The sequence below is a fragment of the Erinaceus europaeus genome, chromosome 1, assembly GCF_950295315.1.
Source record: "Erinaceus europaeus chromosome 1, mEriEur2.1, whole genome shotgun sequence".
Taxonomy (NCBI): domain Eukaryota; kingdom Metazoa; phylum Chordata; class Mammalia; order Eulipotyphla; family Erinaceidae; genus Erinaceus; species Erinaceus europaeus.
The window spans coordinates 31,315,042-31,335,482 of NC_080162.1; the positions used below are offsets into that span (position 1 = coordinate 31,315,042).

At 42.9% G+C, this 20,441-nt stretch overlaps 1 long non-coding RNA gene across 1 annotated transcript; it reads left to right on the forward strand.

Moving 5' to 3' along the window:
• On the forward strand, positions 1-17,067 carry LOC132541779 (uncharacterized). Its single transcript, XR_009552870.1, has 3 exons — positions 1-268; positions 2,858-2,944; positions 16,852-17,067. It is a non-coding gene; the product is annotated as an uncharacterized LOC132541779 (long non-coding RNA).
• The last annotated feature ends 3,374 nt before the right edge of the window (positions 17,068-20,441 follow it).

Sequence of the window (20,441 nt, forward strand, 5' to 3'; positions counted from 1 at the left end):
CACCAGCGTCTTGCCTCTGTTTCTCATGGGTATAGAACTCTTGAGTCAGATGAGGCAACAAAGACTAACAGAGGGGCCTCTTGCTAAGTGATGCTCACAGAAGAACAGGAAGAGAAGCCAGATGTACAGGAAAGGCCAGAACATTAGAGATTGACCCCGATGATCGCAACCTAATCAACGCAATGAGTGCCACCCCAGCATGCTTCACTTCAGACTGTGTCTAGAGACTTCAGGTGTGGAATGACAATCCTTCAGCTTCATTACTCAGGTGAGACCTTTCCTTTCATAGTATTCTCTAATTCCATTCCAGATGGTTCACTTCCTAACAAAGTCCCAAAACCTAGATATAGACCAGGTCCCCTGAGATAGAGCATATGTTCACAGTTATCCATAAATTAGGGCAAAATATATACCTGAAAGCAGAAGTATACAATAGTCTGCAGTGAGTACCCCCCAACACTTCATCTGCACTATTCCAGCCTTCAGGTCCATAATGGCTCAACAATTTGTTTGGCTTTGTATAGTAACTCTCTTTTCAGCCACCAGGTTCCAGATGCCAGCATGATGCTGACCAAACTTCCCTGGACAGATGACCCCACCAATATGTCCTGGAGGTCCACTTCCCCAGAGACCCACCCTACTCGGGAAAGAGAGGGGCAGACTGAGAGTATGGATTGACCAGTCAATGCCCCTGTTCAGCGGGGAAGCAATTACAGAAGCCAGACCTTCCACCTTCTGCAACCCACAATGACCCTGGGTCCATACTTGCAGAGGGATAGAGAATGGGAAAGCTATCAGGGGTGGGGGTGAGATATAGAGATCTGATGGTGGGAATTGTGTGGAGATGTACTCCTCCTATCCTATGGTTTTGTTAATGTCTCCTTTTTTAAATAAATTAATTAATTAAAAAAGATAAACTTGACCCCGAGATTATGTCCAGGAAACTGGGCCCCTCTAGAGTTATTTTCTCACTATCAGGCACTAAAAAGAAGTTCACATTCAAGTCATCAGATAAACCCATACGTTGCTAAGCCAACAATGTTCAACATGGCTCTTATATAAAAAGTAGAGTGTCGAGAGTAGGGCGTAGCACAGCGGATTAAGCACACATGGTGCAGAGCGCAAGGACCAGCATAAGGATCCCAGTTCGAGCCCCTGGTTCCCCACCTGAAGGGGAGTCGCTTTACAGGCAGTGAAGCACATTTGCAGGTGTCTAACTTTCTCTCCCTTGTCTTCCTCTCTCTATTTCTGTCTTATCTAACAATGACAACATTAATAACAACAACAATAACTACAACAACAATAAAAAAATAAATTAAAAAAATAAAGAGTAGAGTTTCTAGCCTTAGGTCTGCCATGTTCAAATTGAATGACTGGTGAGAAGACATTGAATTGTCTCTCCTTCCCCCAACCTCTGACCCAGCTTCTCTTCCTCCTTCTAGTTTTTTTTTTTTTTTTTTTTTTTTAAACTAGAGCACTGTTCAATTCAGGTTTACACTGGTGCAGGGGATTGAACTTGGGACATTGAAACCTTAGGCATTAAAGCCATTTTGTATAACCGTTATGCTATCTCCCCAGCAGACAGTAAATTCTCTTGACCTGTTTCTTTATCTGCAAAATTAAACAATACTTGCCCTGTCTGTCCCTCGCTTTGCAGATTGAATGAGAATATGCTTGTATGTAAAAATTATCTATTATTTATCACAAGCCTGTTTCTAACATCTAAATTCTAGATGCTAGATGTTAGAAACAGAAGGTGAACTTTGTAAGCTATAATTGCTATACCAGGTATCTCTGTGACTATAGTTGTCCCAGCATGGAAGACAAGGCCTTTCTGGAATCCATTCCAGGATTTCAGTTATGTGAGGATACTGTGTCCTTAGCCAGCATTTCCCAGAATCTGGTCAGCTGCATGTGCTGTTCACCCCACCACTCTGACTCCCACACCCTCCCACTCTTCTCTGCCATTGGTGACCTGAAACTCTCCTCTGGACCTTCCATGTGGTAGGAGACAAGGAGGAAGAGCAGAGAGACTCTTCTGCAGTCCAGAAGGAAACACTGAATGCTAGTCTCATAGCTCCTTTGGATCTGAAATCTCTTCTCCCTGCATGTTTAATGCTGAGAGAGGTAAAGGCTAGACAACAGCAGACACAGAAAGCCATGTCTCTGGCCTGTAACATGATAGTGGGGCTGAAGTTGCTAGGTCTCCAAAGGCCCTAGGGAGGGGGCGTTGGGGGGGTACATACTTGTGTCCTTACTCATGGAAACAGAGGGCTTAGGGGCTACACCCTGAGGTTACACTTCATCAGTCAGTGTCACTGAGAAAGGCAGTCTATATTAGTCTTTCCAGTTTCAACCTATGACCCCCCTACCCTCCCTCACCTTTTCTAGCCCTATTCTTATGCCCACCCTGGCCAGCTAGCTCAGACTTCTGCATGAATATTTGGAGCCAATTTGACCAAACTTTTGTTTTTCTCTAAACTAAATCCAGTTACTTCCTTAGTAGGAACTTAGATTTTGTTTGTTTTTCCTTCTTTCTTTCTTATTGTCACCAGGGCTATGACTGGGGCCTGGTGACTCCATGACAAATCCACTGTTCCCAACAGTCAACTATCTCTTTTTTAATTTTTTATTTATTAATTATTGGGTAGAAACAGAATTTGAGAGGGGAGGGGGAGACAGAGAGGGAGAGAAACTGAGAGACACCTGCAGCTCTACTTCACTCATGAAGCTTTTCCCCTGCAGGTGGGGACCAGGGGCTTGAACCTGGGTCTTTGCACACTGTTGTATATGCACTTAACCAGGTGTGCCACTGCCTAGCCATCTCTCTCTCTAATGTATTTCTTCAATTTCACAGGGCAGAGAATGAATGGACGGAGAGAGGAGGAAAGAGAAAAAGACACTGCAGCATTACTTCACTGTTCATGAAACTTCCCTCCCGCAGGTAGGGACCTAGGGCTTGAACCCCGGTTCTTATACATAGTAATATGTGCCACCACCTGGCCCAGAAGTATGATATCTTAAAAGAATTTTGGTCATAACATTCCTGACCTTCTTGATTCTGAGTCCCCTTCAAGGAACCAAAGGTAGGCCTTGGTTTGGGACTTAATGCTTAGAGCTCAGATTACCATGTTGGGAGGCAATGGATGCTAATTGGAGAACTAAAGAGGTTAGGGACAAAGGGCTGGACAGCGGAAGCCTGAAACTGGTGAGGTTGCTAAAAACTGCCAAGAAGTCTTACCATTTAGGGAAATACATTTCAGTCAGAAGTTAATACACTAAACTAGCATAAAATACATAAAACTAGCATAACATTTATAGCCAGTATGAGATGTTACTTCATGGCTCTCCCAAGTTGGATTCTCTATACTTCTTTCTTTTTTCTTTTTTAATTTTTAAAATTATGTTTATGGGAGCAGGGCAGTAGTGCAGCAGGTTAAACGCAGGTGGCGAAAAGTGCAAGGACCTGTGTAACGATCTTGGTTTTAGCCCTCGGCTCCCCACCTGCAGGGGAGTCGCTTCACAGGCGGTGAAGCAGGTCTGCAGGTATCTGTCTTTCTCTCCCCTCCTCTCTCCATTTCTCTCTGTCCTATCCAACAACAATGAAATCAATAACAACAACAATAATAACCACAACAATAAAACAACAAGGGCAACAAAAAGGAATAAATAAATTTTTTTTAATTATCTTTATTTATTGGAGATAGAGTGGGAGAGACCTGCAGCACTGCTTCACCACTTGCAAAGCTTTGCGCCTGCAGATGGGGACAGGGAGTTCAAACCCGGTCCTTGCACATTATAACATATGCGCTCAACCAGGTTCACCACCATCTGGCCCCATTCTTTCTCTTTAAAGCAAGAAAAGCACTTCCCTTTCCAGTCCACAAATAAGAAAATAAAGGGTTAATGGAAGGAAGTGAATCATATGCGTTCATTCAATGAAAATGATGAGATTTTGAATTCACCAATTTTAAGGAACTTCATGACACATTTCCACCTTTTCTTTGCTATTCTGAATCCTCACTCCTCCCTTCCTGGCCACTCTCAGTTCTCACCCTCAGTCTCTGTCTTCCTACCCACCTGAAGAAGGTACTTTTCTCTAAACTCTGGTTGCTAAGTATGATAATGTAACCAAGGTCTGGGGAGAGGTCAGTCTCTGTTTAAAAAGCACCAGAGGATTGAAGGTCTGTGGGAAAATCCAGAAGCAGGAACACAGCAGGGAGCCCTGAGATAGGTGTGCATGCAGAGTGAGTAAAAGCAACAGTTTCTAGGTAATGAAACTAGAAGGGCCCTTATTTACTCTGAGCACAGCTATGGTGGGACATATGAAAGGAACTAAAGAAGAGGAAGTTAGTTCTCTCCAAGAGTATATTATAACCCACCCTTTGTTAATGATAGATAGTAGCCAAATTTGATTCACTTTACATTTATTTCCATATTAAATCTTTTTTTTTTTTTAGTAAGTGAGCCTTAATTAGAAGCAAGGTTATATGAGTTTACTTTAAAGCCCAGAAATGTAAGCTACTCATGTAATATCTGCATTCTTTTTTATATATACTTATTTTCCCTTTTGTTGCCCTTGTTGGTTTTTCATTGTTATTGTTGTTGATGTCATTGTTGGATAGGACAGAGAGAAATGGAGAGAGGAGTGGAAGACAGAGAGGGGGAGAGAAAGATAGACACCTGCAGACCTGCTTCAACGCCTGTGAAGCGACTCTCCTACAGGTGGGGAGCCAGGGGCTCAAACCAGGATCCTCACACTGGTCCTTGCACTTTGCACCACGTGCGCTTAACCCGCTGCACTACTGCCCGACTCCCTCCATATTAAATCTTAACTAAGGGGGCCAAGCACACCCAGCTAAGTGCACATAGTATGAAGTGTTAAGGACCCGCTCAAGGATCTGGGTTCAAGCCTCTGGCTCCCCACCTGCAGGGTGCAGTCACTCCAAATGCGGTGAAGCAGGTCTGCAGGTGTCTATCTTTCTCTCCCTCTCTCTATCTTCCCCTCCCCTCTCAATTTCTCTCTGTCCTAGCCAACAACAACAACAGCAGCTGCAACAACAATGGGGGGAAAAGATGGCTGTCAGGAGCAGTGGACCAAGCCCCAGTGATAACCCTGGGGCAAAAAATCTTAACTACAATCTTTATGGAAGGTATTAATAATATAAAATAACCATATCATGGGTGAGAGATAGGGACTCATAAGATGGAGCGTTTTATTCAATGTCACATTACAGGTGAATGATAGCTTCACATAAAGACCTGAACGATTCCAGGGTTTGGAGAACTATCTCTGGGCTATTCAGTCTGGAAGGTGGAGGTTCTGGAATCTTCCTCTACTAACCCATTGTGCCATTCCCTCAGTTATCGAAGTTATGTCTATGTCAGCTCCTGCCTACTGAGCTCAAGTCAGACTTTGTAAAAATGCTCTTTCCTTTTGTTTAAAACTTCCAACCACAGTTGTGTCTGCTGAGTCTGGTCCAAGAAATCATCACTGGGTCTTCTGACTGTGTTTAGATATCTGTGTGGATCCCTGGCACCCTCAATAACTACTCTTCCTTTCATTGCTGTTCATCAATATTTATTGGCTGAAGATACCCTAGGGTTCTTGTGGGAAAGTAACAATAGCATCTAGTTATTGAGGACACACTATATCTAACAGGCATTTGGTAACAGTTCTACATGCATCATTGCTTTACTCCTCAGTGAGAATTACACAGTAACAGCTGCACTTCCTTACCTAGGAAATCGACACCCTACAAGTTAGTCACTCGTTCAAGATTGTGTTGATAATGACTATGATTTTGTCTCTTTATTCCTTTCTAAGAGGGAAAGAAATACAGTTGAGTATGTACACAAGTATCTGTAATAAGTATTTGCTAATGTGTTCTAGCCTGTGTGGTAATAAGAAACTTATGATTTGAAAGAATTTATATATATATATATTTATATATACAGATTACTTCCTTGGAACTCTTCATGTATTGTGGGGAAATTGTGAGGATGTGGTTGAGCTTGGCAGGGTGTTGTTAAAATTTTTGGAGGCTCTTGCTGGGCGGGTGACAGAGACGCGGAGACAACGGCTGGGCAGGGAAGCTGTATTTCTTTATTCAGGAACAACGATTCATAAACTAACACAAACTAATCACCAAACAGAACTCTGCTGTCTCTTTGCGGCGGCGGCACAAGCACTCTCTTACTCTCGAACTCAGGAACTCTCCAACTCTGGAACTCTGGAACTCTCGTACTGGGGAACCCTCTGAAACTCTGACACACTGGAACTCTCTCTTACTCTGTAACCCTGAAACTCTCGGACTCAGGGACTCCGGAACTCTGGCACTCTCCAACTCAGAAACCCTCTCCCGGGGTTCCTTCGGGCGGAGCCAAGCAGACCTGCGAAATTAATAGGACTGATCCAATTCTCTTGGCGGGGGGGGGGGGGGGGGGGGCGCTAGAACAAACCAATGTAAAGCATACGACAATTCCCCCTTTTCTTTTTAACTAAATGACTATAGTATCAAGGGTGTGGAAACATATATAACAAAAACCAGCATGTTGCCAAGGGAAGGCCTGAGGGGGCCATATCTGAAAAAAAACATTTCTTGCCTCTGGGGGGCTACTTGCCTCGACGGGCATTAGCATGGGGGCGGGGAACGGCCTAGGGTCCCAAAGGCAGCTGGCTGCAACTTACTTACTATGAAACAAAACTTGTTATTAGCATATCTACTGCACGATCTAACATTTCTAATAGAGAAGGAATTTGAGACTTTTACATATTTACTTATGGGCGTAAATAGATGGCGTAATAGTTATGCAAAGAGACTCTTAAGCCTAAGACTCCAAAGTCCCAGGTTCAATCCCCTGCATCACCAATACCCAGAACTGAGCAGTGCTCTGGTTTAAAAAAAAAAAGGAAATGTATTTTTTTAATTCTTTTAATATCTATTCCCTTTTGTTGCCCTTGTTGTTTTATTGTTGTAGTTATTATTGTTGTTGTCATTGTTGGATAGGACAGAGAGAAATGGAGAGAGAAGGGGAAGATGGAGGGGGAAGAAAGACACCTGCAGACCTGTTTAACCACCTCTGAAGTGACTCCCCTTTATGTGGGAAGCTGGGGGCTTGAACCGGGATCCTTGCGCCCATCCTCATGCTTTGTGCCACGTGTGCTTAACTCACTGTGCTGCCACCTGACTCCTGGAAATGTATTTTTTTTAAAGATTTGTTTTCATGAGAACAAAGAGAGGAGAGAACCAGAACATCACTCTGGCACCTACGATACTGGGGATGAAACTTGGGACCTGAGACTCCAAGTGCGTCATCTACAGCGTCATCTGCTGGGCCTTAAGGAATCTAATTCTCCTCCTCCTCCTCCCTCTTTTTCTTTTTCTTTTTCTTACCACCAGAGTTATCGCTGGGGCTCGGTGCCTGCACTGCAAATCTACCACTCTAAGAGGCCATTTTTTTCCTTTTGTTTTGTTGGATTGGACAGAGAGAAATTGAGAGGAGTGGGGGAGATAAGGAGAGAGAAAGATAAGTACCTGCATACCTGCTTCATGGCTCTGAAGCATTCCCCTGCAAGTGAGGAGCAGGGACTTGAACCCAGGTCCTTGAGCATGGTAATGTGTGCACTTAACCTAGTGCACCACCACCTAGCCTCCAAGGAATCTAATTCTTAATATGCACTCAAGAAAGCTTGTCATCAAGCAGTTTTAAAGGGGCTAGGCGGTGGTGCACGCAGTTGAGCTCATATGTTACCTTGTGCAAGGCCTTGGTCTTCACCTGAAGGTGGAAGCTTTGCAAGCAGTGAAGCAGTGCTGCAGATGTCTCTATGTCTCTCTCCATCTCTGTCTCCCCATTCTCTCTGGATTTCCCTCTGTCTCTATCCAATAAACAAAATGTTAAAAAAAAAAAGTTTAAGAAGGGGGTGAGGCAGTGGTGCACCTGGTTAAACACATGTAATACTACATGCAAGGACCTGGGTGCAACCCCTCCCCACCCCCAGCCCACTTCTCACTTGCAGCAGGGACCCTTCACAAGCAGGGTCTCTCCCTCTCTTTTTCCCCCTCCCCTCTTAATTTCTCTCTTTCCTATCAAATAAAATGTGGGGGGGAGGGAGAGGGGGAAATGGCCTCGGGGAGTGATGGATTTGTAGTGCTAGAAGTGAGTCCCTAAGATAACCCTGGAGTGGAGAAAGAAAAAAAAAAAAAAGGCAAGTTTAAGAAAAGTGTTGATTGGGGCCAGGCAGTGGCACACCTGGTTAAGTACACACATTACCATGGACAAGGACATGGGTCCTCACCTGCAGGAGCAAAGTTCCATGAGTGGTGAAGCAGGGCTGCAGGTGTCTCTCTGTCTCTCACCCTCTTTATCTCCCCCTCCCCTCTCTATTTTTTCTCTGTCTCTACTTAATAATACAAATAAATTTTAAAAATTTTTAAAAGAGAAAAGTGTTGGAGGGGTGGGCGGCGGCTCATCGAATGAATCGTCCATGCTATAGTGCACAAGGACCCTTCTTCAAGCCCCTGGTCTCCACCTGCAGAGGGGAAGCTTCACAAGTAGGGAAGCAGTGCTGTAGGTGTCTTTCTCTCTCCCAATCTATCTGTCCCTTCCTTCTCTCTATTTCTCTCAGTCCCTGTCCAATCAATAAATAAAATATAAAAAGAAAATAAAAAGAGGAAATCTTTCAAAAAAAAAAAAAAGAAAGGCAATGTGCCAGACATGTTGAGAATAATGATTTATTTCTTTTTTTCAGCTTATTTATTTATTTATTTATTTATTTATTTATTCCCTCTTGTTGCCCTTGTGTTATTGTTGTTATTGATGTTGCTGTTGTTGGATAGGACAGAGAGAAATGGAGAGAGGAAGGGAGGACAGAGAGGAGGAGAGAAAGACAGACACCTGCTTCACCGCTTGTGAAGCGATTCCCCTGCAGGTGGGGAGCCAGGGACTCGAACCAGGATCCTAATGCCGGTCCTTGCGCTTTGCACCTCCTGCACTTAACCTGCTGCACTACCACTCGACTCCTTGGCTTATTTCTCTTTATTAATATTTATTTATTTTTATTGTCTTTACTTATTGGATAGAGGCAGCCAGAAATTAAGAGGAAAGTAGGAGTTAGACAGGGAGAGAGACAGAGAGACACCTGCAGATCGACTTCACCACTTGTGAAGCTTTTTCCCTGCAGGTGAGGAATGGAGGCTTGAACCTGGGTCCTTGCACAGTGCAATGTGAGCTCAACCAGGTGCACCACCACCTGGCCCCCATGAGTTATTTCTTGCCAGGGAAATACCCAGTTAAATCATAAACATGCTTTCTCTTGGGACTTCTACTACAATCCCATCCTTTGAGGGGAAAACGGAGATGGAAAAGATACCAGGCTGAGTGGCAGACTCTGAGGCAGTTTTCCAGACATGGATGAATCAAGTTGGGGATGTACACCTGAGAGTCTTATGCCAACCCTCCTACCCCCAGGCTAATTTTCTGTTCTTTTCTAAATAATCTATTCTCAGACAGTTAATTGTCTTTGTATTTGTTCTTTTTTTAAAAGATCCTAGTGATAGTTTCATTTTTAAAATGCCAAATGTATAGCTAATAGAGGGACTTTCTCATACAGAGACTAAAATAGCTTGCAAAATTAGAGTAGCCCTCACTAACATGGCAATGAATGAGAAATTAACTCCCAAAGATAACAGGAATGTTGAGAGAAACTGAATAGAGGTGAGGACAGAGTTGACTATATCTGTACATACTTTTCCCTCCGAGCTGTGATATTCCCTCACGGGCCCTCTGCTGCCTCTCTTCTGAGTTTCTCAAAGTTATTCCCTCCCCCCCAAGATTTCCTGCTTCTGCTAGAATACAACTGTGTTGCCAGAGCATTGTCTTATTGCAGGGAGGATGGAAACTACCCCAGCAACAATAGATAGGACAATTTGTGGGATGATATATTATTCACATTTTTCAGCCAAGAAGGAGGCAGAGTGGCATCCCCCCCCCCTTTGCAGGCTCTCTTATCCACCACATAGTATCCTAAACATTTATACCACCTATATCATGGCAGTGATCCAAACCTATTTATAAAGATTATTCTACCTCAAGTTCTAAAAATAAAAAATAATTGAACTCAACTAAAATGTTAATTTCATTAAATTAATCTGAAAGTTCTAAATACTTAAGGATATCTTGCACTCTGAAAGATTCTAGGAATACACAGAGACCACATCTGATCTTCGCTCTGAAGAAATTTAAAATCTGGGTATGAGGATGCATCTTTCCATGTTTAAAGCCCCAAATTCACAATATCACATGGGAGCACATAGCACTTGGGAAAAGGTCTATGGATAGAAAAGCAGTGCTATGTGCATTCTCTTTCTTTCTTTCTTTCTTTCTTTCTTTCTTTCTTTCTTGCCTTTTAATGTTTGTTTTCTTGGAGCAGGATGGTGGCTCACCCAATAGACTGCACATATTACCACACATGAGGGCATGAGTTCAAACCCCAGCCACCACATGGAAGTACCTGCAGGAAGAAGCTTCATGACCAGTGGAATGGTGCTGCAAAGTCTCTCCTTCCTCTCTGTCTCTTTCAGTCTATTACTCTGTATCTGTCTCTCATGTTCTATCAAAAAGGGAGAAAAAATGAGGTGGCTTTGTGCAGGCACCAAGCCCCAGTAATACCATAGTGGCAAAAAAAGAAAGGGGAAAAAAGTTTATTTTCTTACATATCTTTTATAAATAATAAAGGAGAGAAAAAGAGACCAGAGATCTGCTCAGCTCTATCATCTGTGGTGCCAGTGATCAAACCTGGCATTCTATCTCAGTAAATTTTCTAAATGGTTAATATAGTAAGTTTCTTTATTGGGGAATTAATGTTTTACATTCACAGTAAATACAACAGTTTGTACATGCATAACATTTCCCAGTTTTCCATATAACAATACAACCCCCACTAGGTCCTCTGAAGGACCTGCATTCTCCCCCACCCCCCACCAACCCCAGAATCTTTTACGTTGGTGCAACACGCCAATTCTAGTTCAAGTTCTATTTTTGTTTTCTCTTCTGATCTCGTTTCTCAACTTCTGTCTGAGAATGAGATCATCCCATATTCATCCTTCTATTTCTAACTTATTTCATTTAACATGAATTTTTCAAGGTCCATCCAAGATCCGCTGAAAACGGTGAAGTCACCATTTTTTATAGCTGAGTATTATTCCACTGTGCATATATATATACCATAACTTGCTCAGCCACTCATCTGTTGTTGGACACCTGGGTTGCTTCCAGGTTTTGGCTGTTACAAATTGTGCTGCTAAGAACATATGTGTACACAGATCTTTTGGGATGGGTGTGTTGGGTTCCTTAGGATATATCCCCAGGAGAGGATCATAGGGTAGGTCCATTTCTAGCCTTCTGAGAGTTCTCCAGACTGTTCTCCACAGAGGTTGGACCAATTGACATTCCCACCAGCAGTGCAGGAGGGTTCCTTTGACCCCACATCCTCTCCAGCATTTGCTGCTGTTACCTTTTCTTATGTATGACATTCTCACAGGAGTGAAGTGGTATCTCATTGTCATCTTTATTTGCATTTCTCTGACAATCAAAGACTTGGAGCATTTTTTCATGTGTTTCTCAACCTTTTGGACCTCTTCTGTGGTGAATATTCTGTCCATGTCCTCCCCCTATTTTTGGATGGGGTTATTTGTTTTCTTGTTGTTGCATTTGGCAAGCTCTTTATATATTCTGGTTATTAGCCTCTTGTCTGATATATGGCATGTAAATGTTGTCTCCCATTCTGTAAGGGGTCTGTTGGTTTGAGTAGTGGTTTCTTTTGCTGTGCAGAAGCTTTTTAATTTGAGGTAGTCCCATAGGTTTATGCTTGCCTTTGTCTTCTTTGTAATTGGATTTGTTTCATTGAAGATGTCTTTAAAATTTATGCAGAAGGGGGCCAGGTGGTGACGCACCTGGTTAAGCACACACACTACAGTGTGCAAGGAACCAGGTTCAAGCCCCTAGTCCCCACCTGCAGGGGGAAAGCTTCACGTGTGGTGAAGCAGGGCTGCAGGTGTCTCTCTGTCTCTCTCCATCTCCATCGCCCCTTCCCTTCAATTTCTCTCTGTCTCTATCTAATAAGAAATAAATAAATAAATAAACGAATAAGTTAGAAAAAAAATTATAGGGAGTCGGGAGGTAGCACAGCGGGTTAAGCGCAGGTGGTGCAAAGCACAAGGACCGGAGGAAGGATCCCGGTTTGAGCCCCTGGCTCCCCACCTGCAGGGGAGTCGCTTCACAGGCAGTGAAGCAGGTCTGCAGGTGTCTGTCTTTCACTCCCCCTCTCTGTCTTCCCCCTCCTCTCTCCATTTCTCTCTGTCCTATCCAACAATGATGACATCAATAATAACTACAACAATAAAACAACAAGGACAACAAAAGGGAATAAATAAATAAATAAATAAATATAAATTTTTTTTAAAAAAAATTATGCAGAAAAGAGTTCTGCCATTATTTTCCTCTAAGTATCTGATACTTTGTGGTCTAACTTCCAGGTTCTTGATCCACTTGGAATTTACTTTTGTATTTGGTGAAATATAGTGGTTCAGTTTCATTCTTCTGCATGTTTCAACCCATTTTTTCCAACACCATTTGTTGAAGAGACTCTGATTTCCCCATTTAATAGTCTGGGCACCTTTGCAAAGTTTAGATGTCCATAGGTGTGGGGAATACAGTAAGTTTTATGCTATGCATTTTTTACCAAAATAAAGAGATCTGTTAAACATTAGGTGGCATGATCAAAGACCTTAAATGCAGAAGAAGCTTAAAGAACAGCAACTCTGAATTGAGAGATGTCCTGGACCTGAGTTAATCTTAAAAGGCGAGTTATATGGGGATTGGTATAATCAAGAGTCCCACAAGAGGGACAAAGCTGGCATGTGAGTCTTTTAAGTGCAAAAAGAAGGAAAGGAACGAAGGGAGGCAGGGAGGGAGGGAGAGAAGGAAAGAAAGAGACTAAGAACTCCTGGGCCATACACTCAGTAGAGTACTGCTGAGCAATTAAAATAGACTAGATTGGGAGGTGGGCAGTAGTACAGCGGGTTAAGCGTACATAGCGCAAAGCACAATGACCCGTGTAAGGATCCAGGTTTCAGCCTCTGGCTCCCCACCTACAGGTGGGCCGCTTCACAAGCGGTGAAGCAGGTCTGCAGGTGCCTGTCTTTCTCTCTCACTCTCTATCTTCCTCTCCTCTCTCAATTCCTCTTACCATATCCAGCTGATTATGCTTACTGAAGTAAGGAAGGAAGTGAAGGCAGCTACTAGATGATTTCATTCATGTGCGTAATGTAGAGAATTGAAACACATGAACTTGAAAAAACATATATCATCAAGCAAAAGAGACTATTTTGGGTTGTGCCTGAGCTTGAGGTGGAAGGATTAGGGTAATGATAACCCTCTGAGATAACCCACAATCGTGAAAGAATCAAAATTAGAGTACATTAAGAGGAAGTGAAAATGCAAAAGAGATGAGTTGTCTTATTCCCTATTCTTCAGGAGGTCCCCCCCCCCCAGCTTGGAGAGTCATATGTCTTGTTTTAGACAGAGCCTTAGAAAGTTCTTTTAAAAGGCTGTATGATGACCAGAGGAAAAGGGGGAAATGGTCAATGGAGCCGGCAGAGGAGGTCATTTTGCTAGCATAGTGGCCTGGAACTTGGATGGCAAGTCCAATGACAGACACATATAGAAGCATGAAGCTGTATTCCCCCAAACTTGCCTAATTGTAAGCTAATGGTAAATCAATAAAATTAAACTTAAAAATAAAGAGCTGTACTATGAAATCCATTTTTTAAAATCAGTTCAATAAATAGCCTCAAGGATTGGAGGGAAAGACTGAGGGTAGAGTACTCCACTGCCCAACCCCAGTGGCACCTGCCATACAAAGGCTTTATCTCTGGTCATGAACTGAGAGTTCCTCTTGAGGAAGGGGGTGACTATCCATGGAAAGGGCTGTGATTTTAGTCAGAGAATGGAGCTCTCTTTCCAGCATGAGACTCCATTTGTAAACTCCAGTGAGTCACTTCCTTCCTGAGCCCTCTGGCTTCCCACCTGAAGGGGAATCACTTCACAGGCGGTGAAGGAGGTCTGCAGGTGTCTGTCTTTCTGTCCACCTCTCTGTCTTCCCCTCCTCTCTCCATTTCTCTCTATCCTATCCAACAACAATGACAGCAACAACAATAACAACAATAAGGGTGGAAAAAATAGCCTCCAGAAGCTGCAGGTACCAAGTGCAGGTACCAAGCCCAACAATAATCCTGGAGGCAAAAAAAAAACAAAACAAAACACTTTTTTAGGGCTCGGGAGAAAGCATAATGGTTATGCAAAAGACTATTTTGTCTGATATTCTGAGATCCCAGGTTCAGTCCCCAGCATCACTAAAAGACAGAGCCATTCAGTGCTCTGGTTTCTCTGTATGTATGCATTTTTCATACATACATACTGTATCTCTCATTTTTTAAAAAATAGTAACACATAGTACAAAGCACAAGGACTCGCGCAAGGATCCTGGTTTGAGCCCCCGACTCCCAACTTGCAGAAGGGTTGCTTTTCAAGCAGTAAAGCACATCTGCAGGTATCTATCTTTCTTTCTCCCTCTCTATCCTCCCCTCCCATCTCAATTTCTCTCTGTCCTATCAAAAAAGTAATTAAAAAAAATTTTTATTATCTTTATTTATTGGATAGAGACAGCCAGAAATCGAGAAGGAAGGGGGGGGTGATAGAGAGGGAGAGAGACAAGAGAGTCGCCTGCAGCCCTGCTTCACCGCTTTGTGAAGCTTTCCCCCTGCAGGTGGGGACCGGAGGCTCGAACCCGGGTCCTTGCACACTGTAATGTGTGTGCTTAACCAGGTATGCCACTGCCTGGCCCCAAAAAAGTAAAATTAAACTTAAAATGGCCTCCAGGAGCAGTGGATTCATAGTGCAGGCACTAAGCTCCAGCAATAACCTGGAGGTAAAATAAGTAAATAAATAAAAAGTAAAAAATATTTTTAAAAAAATTTTAAAGGGGGTAGATGCCATAATAGTCATGCAAAAAAAAACTCTCAGGCCTGAGGCTCCAAAATCCCAGATTCAATCTCCTGCACCACATAAGACAGAGCTGAGTGGTGCTCTGGTAAAAACAACAACAACAACAACAACAACAAACAGGAGAAAAAGAAAAAAAGAAAAAGAAAAGAAAGTATATGAAAAAAATTTTAATGTTTTTAAAATTAAAAAGTGGACATTTAAAGCAAGCATCACTAAACAAGGGTGTGATGCTCAGGCTGAAGCAAAGCTCTTAATGTTTGAGGACACGGGGGCCAGGTTTGACATGCCCTGCTCTTGACATCAGAAATTCACGGAAAGGACGTAAGTATTAAACAATCTAAACAAACGCTGCCGCAGAGAGCCTGGGTTCTGGGAATATGAACAGGGAATCCCAACCAAAATTCCAGGTCTGTAAGTTCCTCTCAAGGAGTCATAAGCTCATGCAAGAAGTGAATCACCACACCAGGATTTGTCTTGAAGACCTAAACCAACGCATGTGAGTCTCCGCAAAGGAGAGGGCTAGAAGGAGACTCAACTCTAATATCTTGGGAATTGTAACTAGAATATAAGTAATTCCTCTGGGTTCTGACAAGACCAAAAAGCAGTTTTGCCTGAGACTCTAGATGTTATGTTAGTGCTGAGGTCAGTGTCAGGCCAAAGCTATAAAGTTGGTCTCCGTGAAGTCAGCATAGTTGTTTCTGGCCTGGAAGACAACTTGGAAAAACAAACTCACAAAACTGTGAGCCTAAAGAAATTAAATTTCTATTCTTTCCAAAATCTGTATTTTTGTGCTTTTCTTTTAAAGTTTTTTTTATTATTATTATTATTATTTGGGCAGTTCACCCAGTAGAGTTTTACCCAGAACATGTTAAGAGTGTTCAAGGACTTGGGTTCAAACTCTTGGTCCCCAGCTGCAGGATAGTAAGTAGTGCAATAGGTCTGCCAATCTGTCTGTCTGTCTGTCTGTCTATCTATCTCTCTATCTCCATCTCCCTATTCTTTCTCAATTTATCTCTGCCTGTATCTAAAAAATAAGTAAAATACAGGGGCAGGCAGTGGCTTACCCAGTTAAGCGTACATAGTTTAAAGCGCAAGGATTCATGCAAGGATCCAGGTTCGAGCCCCCTGGTCTCCACCTGCAGGGGGGAAATTTCATGAGTGGTGAAGCAGGTCTATAGGTGTCTATCTTTGTCTCTCCCTCTCTATCTCCTCCTCCCCTCTCAATCTCTATATTCTATCCAATATAAATGGAAAAAATGGCCACCAAGAGCAGTGGGTTTGTAGTGCAAGCACTGAGCCCCCACAATAGCCCTGGAGGCAAGATAAATAAATAAATAAATAAATAAATAAATAAATAAATAAATAAATAATTCCATCCCAGGTTTTACCTGGGATGGAATTAGAGTATACTATGAAAGGAAAGGTCTCACCCGAGTAATGAATCTGAAGGGCTGTCGTTCCACACCTGAAGTCTCTGGACACAGTCTGAGCTGAAGCATGTTGAGATGGCAGTCGTTGCATTGATTAGGTTGTGATCGGCAGATGCAATATTATTTGATATGAATTGGGAGAGGCAAGCAGGAAAGTGGGCCCTAGGTTCCATGAGATAGAGCATATGTTCACATGTATCCATAAATTAGGGCAAAATATATACCTGAAAGCAGAAGTACACAATAGTCTGCAGTGAGTACCCCCCCCCCCAACACTTCCTCTCCACCATTCCAACCTTTAGGTCCATGATTGCTCTACAATTTGTTTGGCTTTGTATGTTAACTCTCTTTTCAGACACCAGATTCCAGATGCCATCAGGATGCCGGCCAGACTTTCCTGGACTGAAGACCCCACCAATATGTCCTGGAACTCAGCTTCCCCAGAGACCCACCCTACTAGGGAAAGGGAAAGGCAGACTGGAAATATGGACCGACCAGTCAACGTCCATGTTCAGCAGGGAAGCAATTACAGAAGCCAGACCTTCCACCTTCTGCAACCCACAATGATCCTGTGTCCATACTCCCAGAGGGATAGAGAATGGGAAAACTATTGGGGCGTGGAGGGGATATGGAGATTGAGTGGTTGGAATTGTGTAGAGTTGTACCCCTCCTATCCTATGGTTTTGTTAATGTCTCCTTTCTTAAATAAAAAATAAAAATGATAAGTAAAATGCAAAAAAAATAAAAATAAATAAATAAATTTTCTTTATTTTTATCTTTTTACTGAGAGAAAGACACCAGAGTACCACTCTGTCATACATAGTGTCTAGCATGAATTCAGGCCCTCATGTGTGTAAGTCATATATTCCACTAAGCCAGGAGTTGGGCGGTAATACAGCAGGATAAGCACAGGTGGCACAAAGCGCAAGGACCAGCATAAGGATCCTGGTTTGAGCCCCGACTCCCCACCTGCAGGGGAGTCGCTTCACCAGTGGTGAAGCAGGTCTGCAAGTGTCAAAGGACATAAATTATGGTGATGCTGTGTATGGTACAGCAAATCCTAACAAAGGGATATTTCAAAGTTAACCCAATTGCCAAATAATATGATTATAGCAATAACTATCTATTGTCTTCTTAAACCGTAAGACAGCAGGAACCTCTCACTTCCTCTATAGAGCCTATATTGCCCCAGTCCTGGACCTCTAGGGTGGGGCTCACTTTCCTGCATGCTTCTCTCAATTCCTACCAAATGATATTGCATCCACCTATCCCAACCTAATTAACACAACAAGTACCACCTCAGCATGCTTCACTTCAGACTATGTTCAGAGATGTCAGGCGTGGAATGTCAACCCTTCAGCCTCATTACTCGGGTGAAACCTTTCCTTTCATAGGATTCTCTAATTCCATTCCAGGTGGTTCACTTCCTAACAAAGTCCCAAAACCTAGATATAAACCAGGTCCCGTGAAATAGAGCATAGGTTCACATGTATCCATAAATTAGGGTAAAATATATACCTGAAAGCGAAAGTGCACAATAGTCTGCAGTGAGTCAGTGTAAAGTTCCTAATGAAATAGTGTTTACTTAGACTTAGATATCCTCCTCACCTACTTCCTATTACACTTCCCTCACTCACTCCAAAGGTAACCTTATCAAAGCAAGGACTGCAAAAGCTGCATAAGGGCAAGAGACTGGCATACTTTAACGATGACTCTTTAGTCACTATCAGGCCACCTCATCAGTTGGGGCTCTAGTTGGGGAGTCCTGAGATTCCCAAACAGACATGATGGGCCTAGACCTTGAATAGATCCCTCTCTCCATTGTTACTGGTCATTTCTATCAGGAACAACAAAATAGACCCCTTTGTGGGCACCCATAGGACCTTGCCCTCAACTTGGATCAACAACAGTAGAGAATGTTCCATCCTCTGAAGGGAAGACAGACAACATACTCTATGCTACACCTGAGGAAGATGGGTCCTGATATTGGGGCAACTTGGAACGTTCCTACTCATGACCACAGAATATGAGCTCAGATCTACCGGGATGCAGAGGTCACATAGGCTCCTAAGCTGAATATGGGCCCCAGATCACATCAAATCGATGGGGTTTACAGTCAACAATATTTATACACCTTTCCCATATTAGGGAGCTGCTCTCTTCCCTGATCCAGCTTTCTGGTCCTTCTGCCAGCCATGATACCACCTCCCCAGACAATAACTTGGATCCACCTGCATATCAGATTTCAGGCTCAGGGAAAAAGAAAAAAAAACTAGTATAGCCATAGGCCCTTTCAAATATTACTAAAATATGCCTATTAGCTATATACAAAACAGAGACCCACCCTCCCAACACCCCATCCCCCTCCCCCACCAACTCTTCATCTGAACTATTCCAGCCTTTAGGTTCATGATTAGTCAACAATTTGTTTGGCTTTATATGTTAACTCTCTTTTCAGCCACCAGGTTCCAGATGCTAGCAGGATGCAAATCAGACTTCCCTGGACAGACGACCCCACCAATATGTCCTGGAGGTCCACTTCCCCAGAGACCCACCCCACTAGGGAAAGAGAGAGGCAGGCTGGGAGTATGGATCAACCAGTCAATGCCCATGTTCAGCGGGGAAGCAATTACAGAAGCCAGACCTTCCACCTTCTGCATCCCACAATGACCTTGGGTCCATACTCCCAGAGGATTAAAGAATAGGAAAGCTATCAAGGGAGGGGATGGGATACAGTGTTCTAGTGGTGGGAATTGTGTGGAGTTGTACCCCTCTTATCCTATGCTTTTGTCAGTGTTTCCTTTTTATAAATAAAATAAAAAATAAAAATAAATAAAATATAAAAAATTTTAAAAAGAAAGAAGCAATGTTGGCTGTATATCAGCAATGAGGGCTGGTTTCTCTATCACAGGGAAATGCCAATCAATGCTCAGAACCAGAGGACGCTCAGAGGGTGTCAAAAGAAACTAGCATTTGGCCTCGTATGTTAACTCTCTTTTCAATCACCAGGTTCCAGATGCCACCAGGATGCTGGCCAGGCTTCCCTGGATTGAAGACCCCACCAATGTGTCCTGGCGCTCCGCTTCCACAGAGACCCACCCTACTAGGGAAAGAGAGAGGCAGACTGGGAGTATGGACCGACCAGTCAACGCCCATGTTCAGCGGGGAAGCAATTACAGAAGCCAGACCTTCTACCTTCTGCAACCCTCAACGACCCTGGGTCCATGCTCCCAGAGGGCTAGAGAATGGGAAAGCTATCATGGGAGGGGGTGGGTTATGGAGATTGGGTGGTGGGAATTGTGTGGAGTTGTACCCCTCCTACCTTATGGTTTTGTTAATTAATCCTTTCTTAAAGAAAAAAAAAGAAAAAAAAAAGAAAAGAAACTAGCAGACCCCAGAAATCTAGAACACTTCGATTTGTGGAGCACTGTGCTAATAAGGGATCTTACATACCACTTCACATCCATTAGGATGACTGTAATTAAAAAAAAAAAAAAGCTGGAAAATAACAAGTGTTTGTTAGAATGTAAAGAAAATGAAGCTTTAGGGACCGGGTGGTGGCGCACCTGGTTAAGCACACACATCACAGTGCTCTAGGACCTGGGTTCCAGTTCCCAGTCCCCACCTGCAGGGGGAAAGTTTCACAAGTGGTGAAGCAGGACTGCAGGTGTCTGTCTGTCTCTCTCCCTCCCATTTCCCTCTCAATTTCTCTATCTAGTAAATAAAGGTAATAAAAAAAGTCCCTATCTAATAAATAAAGGTAATACAAAATGTTTAAAAAAAAAAAAGAAAATGGAACTTTAGCTAAGACCATAAAATGGTATAGGTGCTGCAGAAAATTGTTTGGCAGATCTTCAAAAAAACTAAACATAAAATTAATGTCTGATCAGCAACATTACAAGATACACCCCTCAAAAGAATTAAAAGCAGAGACTCAAGCAGAAA